The sequence below is a fragment of the Suncus etruscus genome, chromosome 17, assembly GCF_024139225.1.
Source record: "Suncus etruscus isolate mSunEtr1 chromosome 17, mSunEtr1.pri.cur, whole genome shotgun sequence".
Lineage (NCBI taxonomy): Eukaryota > Metazoa > Chordata > Mammalia > Eulipotyphla > Soricidae > Suncus > Suncus etruscus.
Window position 1 is genome coordinate 44,379,429 of NC_064864.1, and position 15,763 is coordinate 44,395,191.

The 15,763-nt window shown below is 48.6% G+C and overlaps 1 pseudogene; it reads right to left on the reverse strand.

Moving 5' to 3' along the window:
* Positions 1-353: 353 nt before the first annotated feature.
* On the reverse strand, positions 354-1,018 carry LOC126033425 (ATP synthase subunit beta, mitochondrial-like; annotated as a pseudogene).
* Between the last annotated feature and the right edge of the window lie 14,745 nt (positions 1,019-15,763).

Below are 15,763 nucleotides of genomic sequence, written 5' to 3' on the forward strand. Positions count from 1 at the left end.
GCAGTGCTCAGGGGTTACTCCTGGCTGTCTGCTCAGAAATAGCTCCTGGCAGGCACGGGGGACCATATGGGACACCGGGATTCAAACCAACCACCTTAGGTCCTGGAATGGCTGCTTGCAAGGCAAACACCGCTGTGCTATCTCTCCGGGCCCAGAATGCAATGCTTTTTAATCAAGGCTCTCATGTGCCCTTAGAGAAAACAGGTATTTGGATTAGAGATGAAAACAGCACAAGGAATTCATGTTTACTTTGCAAAAGGACCCCCTCTTCAACTAGCTTGTCAACATTCGTTACAACCTCTTCAATGGACCAATGGACCCCAGCATATAGAAGGCCCTGGAAAATGGTTGGTTCACCACCAAAATCTTCTCTTAATGGCCTCTTTCAGGCATACCAGCTTCCGCACATGACTTGTGAAGAACTCAGCAACCTGGAGAGGCTGAGATAAGAAACCATATTTTCTGTGCCCAGGATAGTCCACTTGTCTTCCTCAAAAAGTTTATCTATGTTTGGGATAGTGATGATGTCTAAAGGGATTTGTATTTCTGCAGGATCATTTGCACCCCACAGGCAAGGTCTTAATGGTCACTAACAATAATGTCGGGATCCTGAATCTGAGAGTGGAGTCAAGAGTATCTATGGCTGGATAGATTCTAATTCAGCACAGCACAGTGACAATATTCAAATAGGCAAAAGTGGTGGCAGGGTTAGTTAAGTCATTAGCAGGTAAATCAATAGTCTTCATAGAGGTGACAGATCCCTTCTTTGTAATAGAACTCTTTCCTTCATGGTACCTATATCAATGGTCAGGGTAAACTGATAGACCACAGCAAAAGGAATTATGCCCAATAAAGCAGGCAGTTCTGAGCTAGCCTGAGTAAAGAGGAAGAAGCTATCAATAAACAACAATACATGTTGACTTTCTTGGTCTCTGCAGTACTCAGGACCAACAGAAATTTTGACTGGTGCGTCAGAATCCAAAACTATTTGGCCTCTGACCAACTCTGTACCATCCATAGCATTAATCATTAGAGTGTTTTCACCTGAATCCTGTCACCTCCAAAACCAGCCTGGTGTTCCTGCCTTGCACTTGCAGGTCATGAAGATGCATTCACCTTTCAATGAAATCTTCATCAAACTGGATGTCAACCACAGCACCAACAACTGCCACTGATGTGCCCAGTGTTGTGCCTGCCTCTGAGGAAGGAGATGTTTGGGTAACATAGTCTCTGGCAGGTTGGAAAGCTGCTGGGCCACTTGCAGTAAGAGCTGGTTTTGGGGGCCCGGAGAGATAGCACAGTGGCGTTTGCCTTGCAAGCAGCCAAGCCAGGACCAAAGGTGGTTGGTTCGAATCCTGGTGTCCCATATGCCTGCCAGGAGCTATTTCTGAGCAGATAGCCAGGAGTAACCCCTGAGTACTGCCGGGTGTGACCCAAAAACCAAAAAAAAAAAAAAAAAAAGAGCTGGTTTTAGATTTTTTTGCTTTTGGGGTAGTGAAAGACTGAGTCCTGCAAGGCCCCAGAAACTGAGGCAGTGACCACAAGTCACCTGGGATTATTTTATTAATATCTGAAGCCCTGGAACTAGACCCACATTTTCTTGAGATAAATGTAGCTACTCTCAGACACAGGGCTACAAACAGGAAGGCCAGGTCCCCAGGAATCTAAGGGCCACTGCTAGCACTTCAGTAGCTTTTTTTTTTTTTTTTTTTTTACCATGGGACAGGCTCTGGGAAACCTATCCCCCAATGAATAGTTGCTCTGGAGCCAGGCAAATGTGTGGGGAGGGGAGGAATGTTTTCACACACTAATGCAGAGCACAGAGGTGTAATGTCTCATTCTTGGAATGAGACAACATGGGTACAGGGTAGATTATGAAGCTCTCTATGAGCATGGAAATGGTAAGACTACCATGAAGTAAAGACTACCCAAGTAAGGTCTGAACATTGCTAAGGTTTCCCCCATGAGCCCCAGCACTGCAAGAACTGAACTGTATTGCATCCTTGGGTCCTTACATTGAACCTCTAGTCTAATTTGTCAAATATATTCTGTTGGGCTTAAGGGCTTCTTGAGCACCTCTCGGGAGGCCCACAGCAAAAAAAAATTCCCAAGGAAGAATTGCCCAATTCCTAGCCACACCCTGATTGGTATAATTAATCTTTCTGCCTCAGTTTGCTCATCTGTAAAATGGATTAGAGTGGTTAGGGTTGTTGTAAGACTCAAATACAACATGATATATTTATCATAGGGCCTGCCATATAGCAAAACTCTCAATAAAAGTTGTTAATGGTCAGGATCTTGTTTGCATCATTATTTCTTACCCTCTAGAAAGAGGCAGTGAAATGTATGTCTGTTAGCCTATACAGACCTACTTAAAAGCAAAACTTCATCCTAAAATAGTAACTATGAAACTTTAATCAAATAAACCTCAACTTCCTTATCTATATAGAATAGGGAGTCAGTAATATCAAATTCTAATATCCTTGAATGTCAGATTTTATAACATATACCCACAGAGTCATAGTTGGTTTTTCACTAAATTGAGTGGGCCTCCATTATATGAAACCTGTGCAGTTAGTGCTAAAGTCAAACATACTGAAGAGTCTGGAATGTAGCTTAGCAGCAGAGCACTTGCCTTGCATGTGTGGGTTATACCTAGAACCAACCAAACAAACAACTGTACCAAAAATCATATATCCTGAAGGGTATAAAATAAGTGCTCTGTTTACCTCTGCTCACTTCCTTGAGACAAATGCTGATTCCAGATACCTATGCCATTCCAGAGTTCAACTACCCCCACAAAAATGTTTGTGTGCATTCATATGTATCTCCTTTTTGTGCCATAAATAGTACCTTATCTATGATGATGATGATGATGATGATGATGTCACACCAGGCGGCACTCAGGGCTTATTCCTGGCTCTGCTCAGAAATCGCTCCTGGCAGGCATGGGAGACCATATGGGATGCCGGGATTTGAATCACCATCCATTCTGAGTTGGTTGCATGCAAGGCCAACTCCCTACTATTCTATCTCTCTAGCCCTTACCTTATCTATTATTTTATGCCTTAATTCACCTTAGAGATTTTTTCACTTAATCCACCTTGGAAATCTTCATTTTTTGTTAAGACCATCTAGTATTCTACTGAATATATATATTCTTTTTTTTTTTTTTTTTTTTTTTGGTTTTTGGGCCACACCCAGTGACGCTCAGGGGTTACTCCTGGCTATGCGCTCAGAAGTCGCTCCTGGCTTGGGGGACCATATGGGATGCCGGGGGATCGAACCACGGTCCGTCCAAGGCTAGCGCAGGCAAGGCAGGCACCTTACCTCTAGTGCCACCGCCTGGCCCCTGAATATATATATTCTATTCTGTTCTGTTTTGAGCATCTAACAGTGCTCAGGGGTTATTCCTGGTTTGCACTCAGAAATTACTCCTGGCAAACTCAGGGGACCATATGGGATGCCAAGGATTGAACCCAGGTTGGCTGCATGCAAGACAAACACCATACCTATTGTGCTATTGCTCAAGCCCCAGGTGTGTTCTTTTTTAAAAAAAAAATTTGGGGTCACATCTGCTCAGGGGTTATTTCTGGTTCTTCACTCACCTGGCAGTGCTCAGGGAACCAAATGGGTTGCAAAGATTGAACCCAGATCAGCCTTATGCAAGGCAAATGCCCTACCTGTTGTAATATATTGTTCTGGTCCCTAAATAGATGAGTTCTAAGTCAATGAACCAGCTTCCAACAAGAGAACATTTAATGTAGTTCTAACCTGAAAACAATTTTGCAATAAATTTTTATAAATATCATTTGATCATCTGACTAGGTAAGTGGTCTTTTTTTCCGTAGAGATCAAAATCTCTCTGATTTTCTCTTTCTTCCTCTCTCTTCCTCTCTCTCTCTCTCTCTCTCTCTCTCTCTCTCTCTCTCTCTCTCTCTCTCTCTCGCTCACACACAGATGATAAACACTCTATTACCATAGTGGTATCCCTATAAGTAACTTGCCTTTCATATAGCCAATCCTGTTTTTGATCTCAGGTAATCTATATGGTCCCTTAAGCACTCCTAGGAATGATCCCTAAGCACAGAGTCAGGAGTAAGCCCTGAGCACCAAAACCTAAAATTTCCCAGTAAATTTCAAATGAAAACCAAGAGTTTTTGTTTTTGTTTTTGTTTTTTTTTTTGGTTTTTGGGTCACACCCAGCGGTGCTCAGGGGTTACTCCTGGCTGTCTGCTCAGAAATAGCTCCTGGCAGGCACGGGGGACCATATGGGACACCGGGATTTGAACCAACCACCTTTGGTCCTGGATTGGCTGCTTGCAAGGCAAACGCCACTGTGCTATCTCTCTGGGCCCGAAAACCAAGAGTTTTTTGATTCCTCTGAGAAAAATTAGGTTTGGCATCACTGGTTCCCACTTCTTTATAACAATCAAATTTCTTTATTATTGTTTGGGACCACACTTAGTGCTTCCACATTCAGTGCTTAGAGGACCATTTGGTGCTGGGAACTGAGTCTAGGCTTCATACATGCAAAGTATGAGTTCAGCCCACTAAGCAATCTCTCTGTCCAACAGTCATACTTTTTTGAGGGGATTTGGTTTTAGGGCCACACCGGGCAGTGCTCAGGAGTTACTCCTGGCTCTGTACTCAGAAATAGCCTCTGGCAGGCTCAGGAGACCATATGGGATGCCAGAAAACGAATCCCTACCACTCCAGTCCCAACAGTCACGTTCTTTAGAGAGACCTGCCCTCTCCAGTTGTGCTCATGCCCTGTTGTCTTCCCAATCCTTTTGGCACTTCAAAGCACAACCTTTCTGTTTATGAATCCTTGGTAAGATAAGATACGTGCAAATAGTGTCTGATAGCTAATAAATAATTACTGCTATTTACTTTTTTTTTTTTTTTTGGTTTTTGGGTCACACCCGGCATTGCTCAGGGGTTACTCCCAGCTCTACGCTCAGAAATCGCTCCTAGCAGACTTAATGGGACCAAATGAGATGCCAGGATTCGAATCACCGTCCTTCTGCAGGGAAGGCAAATGCCCTGTCACCATGCTATTTCTCCAGCCTCTCGTATCATCACTCTTTGATGGGGAAACTGCTCATCTCTCATTTTTATAATGAGCCTGTTTCAGGAACAGATTTTTTTTTTTTTTTTTTTTTTTGGTTTTTGGGTCACACCTGTTTGATGCTCAGGGGTTACTCCTGGCTATGCGCTCAGAAGTCGCTCCTGGCTTGGGGGGACCATATGGGATGCCGGGGGATTGAACCGCAGTCCGTTCTATGCTAGTGCTTACAAGGCAGACACCTTACCTCTAGCGCCACCTTCCCGGCCCCTCAGGAACAGATTCTTATCATGATGTATGTATAGGTAGGTTGCATTTTTTTTTTTGGAGGGCCACAGCTGGTGGTACTCAGCCTACTTTTAGCTAAGTTCTTGGAGTCCAATCCCGATGGTAATCAAGGAATCAGAACTTTGTTGCCAGAAATTGACCCTGTGATTAACTGCATGAAAGGCAAGTACTTTAACTCAAGCACTATCTTCTCTGGCCCTGGTTTGCATTTTTGTTGTTGTTGTTGTTGTTGGGGGGGGGGTCACACCTGTCAGCACTCAGGGGTTACTCCTGGTTCTACACTGAGAAATTGCTCCTGGCTGGTTCGGGGGACCATATAGGATGCCGGAATTCGAACCACCTTCCTTCTGCGTGAAAGGCAAATACCCTACCTCCATGCTATCTCTCCAGCCCCTGGTTTGCATTTTCAATCATTCATTTATTTGTTAGGTTTTGGTTTTGGGGGACCACACCCAGTGGTGCTCAAAGCTAACTCCTGGTTCTATGCTCAAGGATCACTCCTAGAAGTACTTGAGGGCCATATGGAATATGACCATGGTTGGCCACATGCCAGGCAAGCGCCTTTCCCACTGGACTGGATTGTATTCTTTTTTCTTTTTTCTTTTTCTTTTTTGAGGAGGGAGCCACACTTGGTAGGAGCCACACCCGGTGGTACTCAGGGGTTATTCCTGGATCTACACTCAGAAATCATTCCTGCCAGGTTCAGGGGACCATATATGATGCTGGGGATCTAACTTGAGTTGGCTGAATGCAAGGCAAACACCCTACCTGCTGTGCTATCAGTCTAGTCCAAGGGTGGTATTCTTAACTTGAGAGGCTGTGATCCTAACATAAAGCTCTACATATGCTCAGAGGAACCTCATCAGACACTCAGGTCTTCCACAGCTCTGGAGGGAAGAGGGAAGATGGGAGGATTTTCCTTCATGTCTGTCCTGTTCCATTCAAAAAGTGCTTTCATTCTGACCATAGTCACAGATCACAATTAAATACTTAAATTTAAATAATATAATTAAAAATCATGGACCCAATTATGACTTTTTTTGGGGGTGGAAAGGGGTTGCACACACCAGGCAGTTCTCAGACCTTACTCCTGGGTCTACACTCAGGTATTACTCTTGGTGGGGATTAGGGGACCATGAGGAGTGCTCATGGGGATTGAATCTGGGTTGACTATGTGCAAACTCCCTACTTACTATACTGTCATGCCGGCCCCTGATAACTGCCACATTTTGAGTTTTCAGATGGCACCTGTGCCTTGTGAGGTTCAAATTGAACAGTGGAGACAGGGACCAAGCATACCACCTCAAAAAGTTAGAAAGAACAGCACAGGCTCTGGAGTGTGATCCATGGATGCAGGGCCTGGGCAGCACTGGCTCTCCATTATAATTCTCATGGAAGCCCACAGAAGGCTTTTCATCATGACTGCTAAATATCTGATTGTGGAATTGAATGAATGAACCAAGTGAAAGTCCATAGGAGATAACCACAGGTCCTTCAACACAACCCACCAAGCCTTTTAAGGACAACTGCATCTGAGTTAGCACAGAGGTCACTTTTTTCACTCTCAGGAGGTCATCAGAGTCACCTCCAAGGATTGAGGACCAGAAAGGAAGCAGTTGTTTGAAGCAGAAACCTGTGTCTGAGCTCTGCCCTCATCAGAATCAGTGAAAAGTCCTGTTTGAACCATCCTGACTATGAAAGACCTAGAAGTGAGGAGACCTCATAAGCACTGAGCTCAGCACAGAGCAGGTAGGGTTCTTCTGGTGGCTAGCCTGAAGCTGAGATCTTCCTGGCAACAAGAAAAGTCCCCACCGGGCCCGGAGAGATAGCACAGCGGCATTTGCCTTGCAAGCAGCCAATCCAGGACCAAAGGCAGTTGGTTCGAATCCCAGTGTCCCATATGGTCCCCCGTGCCTGCCAGGAGCTAGTTCTGAGCAGACAGCCAGGGGTAACCCCTGAGCACTGCCGGGTGTGACCCAAAAACAAAACAAACAAACAAAAAAAAAAAAAAGAAAGAAAAAAAGAAAAGTCAAAGAGGGACCAGAAGAGAAGTTGGGTGACAGTGTGATTCACATGGCCACATGCCTGTGTATTTGGCATGTGGAATCACTTGCCAAACTACTTCGTAGTTTAGCTGTTGTTTATTGGGGGCTGTATATGGTATGTGGTGATTACAAATATAGCGATTTGGTTGCACTGTGGCTGGGAATTCTTTGTGTATTTCAAGGGTTCTGTAGGCTCCGGACTGTGGTCTATGTGATGGGGCTGTGTGTATCTGGGTGTACATGTATGGTGCATGCGGTAGTCCTATGACTATATAAAGGCCTATGATGGGTGTGTGATGGAGAGGCTGTGTGTGTGGTGTGAGGTGCTGGGTGTGCATTTGGGGGTAGAGATCATTGGGGCATGTGTGTGATGTGTGTGTGTGTGTGTGTGTGTGTGTGTGTGTGTGTGTGTGTGTAGTGTAGTGTAGTGTAGTGTAGTGTAGTGTAGTGTAGTGTAGTGTAGTGTGGCTGAACCATAGTGTGGCAGGGGCACACCCTGTGGCCTGGAAGGTGAAACTTCAATTCTAAGACTCTGAGAGATGTGGGGGATCAACCTGGAGTGACCCTGGGAGGCCCCAATAGTTCTCTTAAAGGGCTCTTCTTGGTTCTGGCTGGAAAATGGAGATGTTTGTTCAGAGACAGACACAGGAAGAGACAGAGACAGAGATAGAGACAAAGAGAAAGAGAGAAGTGATTCCTGGTGGGGAGAGGTGATAATAATGGGGGGACAGGGAAGACCCTTCAAGAAAGGGGAAGAGAAACTGCTTTAAGCCAAGGAACTGGAGAGCGGGCCCAGAAAAGGCAGCGCGTCGGGGGAGACCCGCACCGAGCAAGCGGATCCCTGGGATCAAAGGGCGGATGGGGCCGGGGTGGGGGCGGGCGCGGGGCTGCGGGGGAGGGTCGCGGGGCTCGGCGGGGGAGCTGCGGGGCGGGCGCTCGGGCGCTCCGAGCCGAGAGGCTCCCCGGGGAGGCGGCAGACACTCGGCGGAGATGTTACCCGGGACTTGGAGACGATGATAAATATGATAATTTGTATAAAATCTGAATGGGTCTTGTTTTCAGGGAGAATGCCTCGGATGATGAATGGGCCCGGCGCTCAGATAGATGGCTGATAAAAAGTGTATTGGATTGTTGCGAGCGATTTTAATTCTCATTCCGTACCTGCAGACGCCTCGCCCGCGCACCCGGCCGCCTCCCCCTGCCCGCGGCGCGGGGCAAGCGGCGGCCCGGCCGGCCTCAGAGGCTCAGGAGGCTTTTGAAATGACTCTAATTACAGAGTTATTAATTTTAAGAGGAGGGTGAGTGGGGGGTTTATGATTATTAATCGAGCGCCCGCGTGCGGCGGGCGGGGCGGGCCTCGGGCGAGCGATCTGAGCGCAGGGGACGCACCCGGCCCCCTCGCAGCTCCAAGCCCGGCCGGCTGCACGACGGTGGCAGCCAGATTTTTTCTGGTTCCCAGCTGTTCCCGACCCCCAGAGGCCTTGCACACCCTCTCCTAGCCCCCCCCCCCAGCTGACCAGAAGGTCGTCCTACAGGGCCCTGAGGTCACAGGACAGGCACAGTGGCTGCTGCAGCTTGGGGATGGAAATGGACCCTCGCACCCTGAGTCTGTGAGCCTCCCCGGTGGGCTCTTTGAAAAGATTTCTTGGTAGGGGCCTGAGTCATAGTACATTTATACATAGTACAGAGTGATAGGGTATTTGCTTTGCCTGAGGCTAACCTGGGTTTGAGTCCTTTATGGTTCCCCAGACCCCAGCCTGCCAGGACTGATCCCTGAGTGAAGAGCAGGAATAAACCCTAAGCACAGCCTGCTGGGGCTCGAAAGCAAAACAAATGAACAAAAACAGATTAACAGTGGGGTGAGGGGAGGGATTAATAATGTTCCTCAGGGCTTCCTTTCCCCCATGAAGAAGGGATGGGATGAGCCGCTGCACTTCTCAGATGAGGAAACTATGACACAGTAATTTGTTCTTGGGCAAGGATAGATTTATTTCAGGGGCGCTGTGGGAACAAATCCACAGATGGGAGCAAGAGAGAAAGTTCCTCCTTTCACTTACCTCCATGCAGCCACCTTCGTCCCCAATGTCTGCTCTGAAAGACTTGGTAGCAACCACCTTTTTCCCCTTGGAGGGTTTCCCAAGTCTAGGCTGCAACTGGGAAGGAAGCAAGAAGTCCAGGATAAGCTGTGCTCCTGACACTTTTGGATAATATCTGCACAGCCACCATTCTGAAAGAACTCATAAGGCCATTAACAAGGGCCATTTAGTGAATTCACAATTGGTGACATTAGTCAAAAAAAGGAGACCTGGCAGGGAGATGGTTCAAAGAGCTGGAGCACAGGCATTGCTTATAGGAACCCTGGGTTCCAGCCTGCACTGCATGGTCCCCCAGGCACTGCTGGGAGTGAGCCTTGAGAACCAAGCCAGAAGTAGCTTTTCAGCATGGCTGGGTATGGCTCTAAAATGGAAGGAAGACAGGAAGAAAGGAAGGAAGGAAGGAAGGAAGGAAGGAAGGAAGGAAGGAAGGAAGGAAGGAAGGAAGGAAGGAAGGCTAGGCACAGACCAGCCCCTTCATACCTGCCTTCCTCTACCCAGATGGGCAAAAGAAAGCAGATATAGTCTTCACAGAACATGATCCTTCCTGAGCTTTTCCAACTTCTGTCTTTAGAAAATAACTCTTCCCAAAGAGACATCTATGGGCTTAGAAATAAAAAGGACTTGTAGGGTGGCTTCAGCCCCAAGGGAAAAGAACAGCTGATGGGCTCTCTCTGGCCACAGTGAGACCTGAGGCTGGTGAATTCTGAGGACATCCATGGCTCTATGAGGACTCAAGGGATCTAGGGGAGAGCATGAGCTCAGAAACAGGCACCTCATACTGTTTTCCAATTCCCAAAGCTCATCCTGGAGATCTACATGAGAACACCAGGATTAGTCCAGGAGGTTCTGGTCTGTAGCTAGTGTTTGGATCAAGATTTACCATGGCCAGGTCAGAGGCTGAGCACCTGGGTGGGGTGGGATATGGGAGGATGTAGACCTGGAAGCTGGAAAGGCCTTAGGATCCTTTGGAGAAGGACAAGGCCGGCCTGGCTGGGGAAAACCAAAGATTATCTGAATAAGCAGCTCTTCCAGTGCAGGGTTTCATGGGGCTGGGTGAGGGTTAGTGGCCCTGCAACATCTTAGCTGCCCTGATCAGGTAGGTGCCTGCTCTACTTTTCATATTTAGAACCTGGCAGAGAAAGGAGAAGGGTGGGAGATGGTTAAAGGGGACTTGGAGAGGGTCTGGAAAAAAGAAAGGGAGGGCTTCCAGATTTCACCAACTGGACATCCCCCCAAAAGTCTTTTTAGACCTAATCAGCCTCTGACACTAGTCAATGTTCCTTCCTTGGATTTATCTTTGGACTCAAGAAACACTTAGAATTGCATGTGTTTAAGAGTGTCAGTTATGGAGCTGGAGAGATAGCATGGAGGTAAGGCATTTGCCTTTCATGCAAAAGGACGGTGGTTCGAATCCCGGCATTCCATATGGTCCCCTGTGCCTGCCAGGGGCGATTTCTGAGCATAGATCCAGGAGAAACCCCTGAGCGCTGCTGGGTGTGACCCCCCCCCCCCCAAAAAAAAGAGTGTCAGTTATAGAGGCATTAACTAGTGCAGGTGGCACCTTGGCCACTCATTGTTTTACTGGGGAAAAGTTACTAAAACTCTTTATTCCTCTATCTCTTCCTCTAGAGAGTGGGGTTGTTAGTAGTAATAAATGAGGGTTAATAGAAGGAATACATGGAAAATATCCAGAAAAATGACTGGCATTCAGTAACATCCCTAGTTGTTTTTATTGTGATTACTTTATTAATGTTATTGCTATTAATCTTGCTGTGGCAGAGTACCTGGCCTTTGCTCATGGGTCAGTTTCTCTGTGTGACTGTGATTTGTATCTCTGATTCTTTATGCAGGGGGCAGTGTTCTATCAGTGTATGAAAAAGTATGAGACTAGAAAATTAGCTAGAGTAGCCAAACGTTTACATTTCAGAAATTATTATGCAGCTTCATCCCTTATCCATGGGATATATGGTCCAAGCTCTCCAGTGGATACCTAAAACTTTGAATAGTGCCGGTCACTATCAGGTCTGCACTGCTGGCAGAGAATCAATAGAAGCTCCAAGCTCCCAAGCACCAAGGAGTGTGGTCCCTGTTTTATAAAAAATTCTTTTTTTTTTTTTTTGGTTTTTGGGCCACACCCAGTGACGCTCAGGGGTTACTCCTGGCTATGTGCTCAGAAGTTGCTCCTGGCTTGGGGGACCATATGGGACACCGGGGGATCGAACCACGGTCCATCCAAGGCTAGCACAGGCAAGGCAGGCACCTTACCTTTAGCGCCACCGCCCGGCCCCTTATAAAAAATTCTTAATGTGGGGCCGGAGAGATAGCATGGAGATAAGGTGTTTGCCTTTCATGCAGAAGGTCCGTGGTTCAAATCCCGGCGTCCCATATGGTCCCCCGTGCCTGCCAGGAGCGATTTCTGAGCATAGAGCCAGGAGTAACCCCTGAGCACTGCCGGGTGTGACCCAAAAAAAAACCAAAAAAAAAAAAAAAATTCTTAATGTGTGGTTTGAGAGATAGTAAAACAGGTAGCCTTGCATACAGTTAACCAGTATTTGATCCTCAGCACCACAATATGAACCCCTGAGACTTGCTAGGAGGGAGTGACCCCTGATTGAAGAGCCAGAAGTAAGCCCTCCCAAATCTTATGTAGGCACTATCTTTGAACTATAGTTTGGTAACTGAAAGTCAAGGATATTGGAAGACTACTGTACCCCTTATTTAATACTATTCAATAAGGCAGATTTGTTTTTGATTTGGGGAGCTATACCTTATAATTTTCAGGGGCTACTCATGGTTTGATGTTTAGGAGTTTTCCCCTTTGGGGGTTTACCCCTCAGGAGACCAACAGCTATGTGATCAAACCTTAGCTTCCTCAGCTCTAGCATTTTGGGCTCCCCTTTCTCTCTCTAAGGCAAATAGTCTTATCACTGTTCAACAAAGATGGATAGAGGCACAATGAGTTCAAGAAAAGTGGCCACATTCGCATAACTGGCATATTTGAATCTGGGAAGAAGTCCCAATTCTTATTGGGCTCTGCCTTCCTGTCTTGGGACTGGTTAGTTGCATGGCATTCTGTTCTGTTCTACATATCCTTCTATGTGGCTGCCTGAATAGGGGTCAAGAGAAGGAGTAGATGCATGTCAGCCCTACATATCTCCCAGTTTTATTTCTCTGGCCTGACCTTTCACCCCCAGAGGTGCCTCCCAGAATTCTTTGCACTTTCCCCACTAGGCGACTCCACCCCTTCCTTGTTCCTTTGCTCTAGGATTCCCTTCATCATGGGAATTGACCACCAAGCTGTCCTCTGTATTTAGGAAACATTCTATCATCTTGAAAGACCCCAGAAGCATCCTAACACCCCCAGTTGGTGTCTCTTTGTTTCCTGGTCACCCCTCTAGCCAGAATCTGATTATCTTCCAGAGTTTCTTGGTGTATACTTCTCTCTTTGCCACTAGAGAATGTGCTGAAAAGAAGAACTTATTGTTTCACCTCTTCACACATAGTCTTGGGCACCTTCACACATAGTCTTGGGACCCTAAGTTGATTCCTGAGGTGCCCTCTGGACCAGCCCAGCTTGGTGGCTGCCTCCAATGCTCTCTTTACTGACACTTCTGAGATCACTCCTGGGGTGTGGTCAGATCAGGTGCCAAAGAACAAACAAGCTGAGCTGTCACCCCACCCTCGGGTCCACTCCTCACCGGGCTGGGCCCCACAGGCAGAAGGGAGGAGCATTAGCAAGGTCCAGGCTAGAAAGTTTCCTGGTAATTGTTTACCCGGGGCAGTGGGGTGAAGCCTTGCCCTCCGTGTAGGGCCTCAGAGGCTGCCTGGAGCCTTTGGGTAACGATGGGAAAGCCAGAGGGTCCAGATGACTTTAGGGGGGTCACAATGAAAGGTGGGCACATCCTTTGTCTGTGCAGGAACCTCTAGGCGGGAGGGCAACTATGCCCCCCAACTTCCTTGCTCTCTCTTTCTTGCCTGCAACTCCTGCTCCCTCCTCGCTGCTGGCCCCTCACTTCTCCTTTCCTCCTGGAGCAGCCTGGAGTGGCGCCGGCAGCATGTGGGCGCGGGACTGGCGCCGCCCGGCCACTGCGACTGGAACTGCGCCCTCCGCTGGCCCCGGGTCTCGTTCTTGCCGCGTTACTTCCTCGAAACAGCCGGCTGGCGCTCCAGTTCTGGGCGCTGGAGCCCTCCCTGAGCAGAGCACTAAGAGGCCCTCAGGAAAAGTGGGCGTGAGGTAGCTCTAGTTGCGGGAACCTTGTAGGTCCGAGCAAATGGCCGGTGACAGCCAGCTAGGCCTTGTCCCCTCCCTTATCTCAGGGAAGAGAGACCCAAGTGCCCAGAAAAAAAAAATGGCCATAGTTTTCTACCACAGCCTCTCTTCGGATAGAGTAACCCCGTGACACTCCCCATCCACCCCGATGCAACACTTTTTCTTCCTGGACAGACTCACCCCAGCTCCCAGCACCAAGGAACTTCACCTTAGAGCGGGTTCCCCGCCCGCCCCTGGGCCACTTTAGAACCGGAGGGCACGCTGTGCACCCCTCCAGAACGCGTAGGGGGTGCAAATTGGGGAGCTGAGACCCACGCCCCAGCCCCGGTCGCCATGGGCGTCCTTTTGCTGCAGAGCTTCGCAGGGGAGTTTTTGTAGATAGACAAAAGCTTTTGCTCTTTTGGTTTTCTTTTATACTCTTTATTCTTTTGTTCTTTCCTTAATCTCCTCTCCGCTCTTCTTTTTTCTTCTCCAACTTCTCTGCCCTCCCCATTTCCTCCCTCTTTTCATTTGCTTCTCCTCCTCCTTCCCTCGGGTCTGTGATTCTTCTGGGTCTCTGTCCCTCCCTCCCTCTCTATTATATTTTTTTATTATTATTTCTCTCTTTTATGTGTGGTTTCTTCTGGCACCCTGATGCCTCGTTTCCTCTGGGCGTCCCTTCCTGCCACCTGCTCTGTTCCTGGGCTGAAGTTGCTGTGTCTCCCTGCATCCTCGCTCTGGGCTCTCTCTCTCTCTCTCTCTCTCTCTCTCTCTCTCTCTCTCTCTCTCTCTCTCTCTCTCTCTCTCTCCTCTCTCTCTCTCTCTCTCTCTCTCTCTCTCTCTCTCTCTCTCTCTCTCTCTCTCTCTCTCTCTCTCTCTCTCTCTCTCTCTCTCTCTCTCTCTCTCTCTCTCTCTCTCTCTCTCTCTCTCTCTCTCCCCGTTTTCCTACAGTCTTAGCTTGGCTGGCTGGTGTCCGGCTCCCACTCCCCCCCCCCCCTACTGCCACCGTGATTTATTCTCTCCCAGCGGAATCAGGTGCTGAGGCGAACCCCGGAACGAGGGAGCAAATTTCTCCCAGGAAGGGTTTTGTGAACTAAATGATGCTAATGACGGGGTTGGGGACGTGCCTGGCGGAGCCTCTTGCTGGGCGAGCCAAGAGGGTCGGCCGACCAGGGGCCCTCCCAGGCCGCTCCCCTAACTCCTCGCCCGGGCTCTCGTCTTTCCCTGGGAACTTTCCCATCCGAGTTAACTATTAACCGCTGGCGAGAGGCAATTTTCTTCGGAATTTCAGCGATTTCCTTTTCGTGGTGGAGCCAGATTAACATGCAAATGAAGAGACGCTGGGCTTGGAGCCTGCGCGCGGGCGAGGACGCCTCTGGCCGGGCCGTGTCGTTGGGTCGGCGGAAAACTACAGCCCCCGTCCCCTCCCGGCCGGCGCATGAGGCCGTGACCAAGTCGGTGCCCAGCCGGTGCCCCGGTGCCCTGAGTGAGGGTGGAAAAAGCCGAGCGGTCGTGCTTGGGGGCGGCGCTAGGCGACGGGGAGGACCCAGGCTAGCAGTCGCCAGGGTCACCTGGGGAGCAGGCGGCCAACAAGAATTTGGTTCCTCCTGGGAGCCCGGCGCAGCTCTGGGTGGGAAATCGCTTGGCAAACACGACGAAAGCCCTTGGGCATTGCTGATCACTTCGTGTCCAACCTGTCACTCGCTTCTCCTTAGCCACAACCTAGCACACACGCATACACACCCCAAAACCATGCACACAGCTCTTCTGGGGCTTGGGACTGCTGCAAAGTTTGCCAAACTTCTTCCTCAAGTTGCCAAGTCTCCGCCTTTTCCTTATTTCCTCTCGGAAGGGCCACTCTTTCTCAAGCAGGACCTGGAGGTGGAATGAAAGGAGAGCGCGGGCTCTTTTGCGTTCCACCTGGGACAGGGATGGCTCTAAAGTTGGGCTTCGCCTAGTTGGAAGTCCCAGCTGAAGGCGAGGCTGTGGCACCCCATAGTGATCCAAAGCAGTGCTG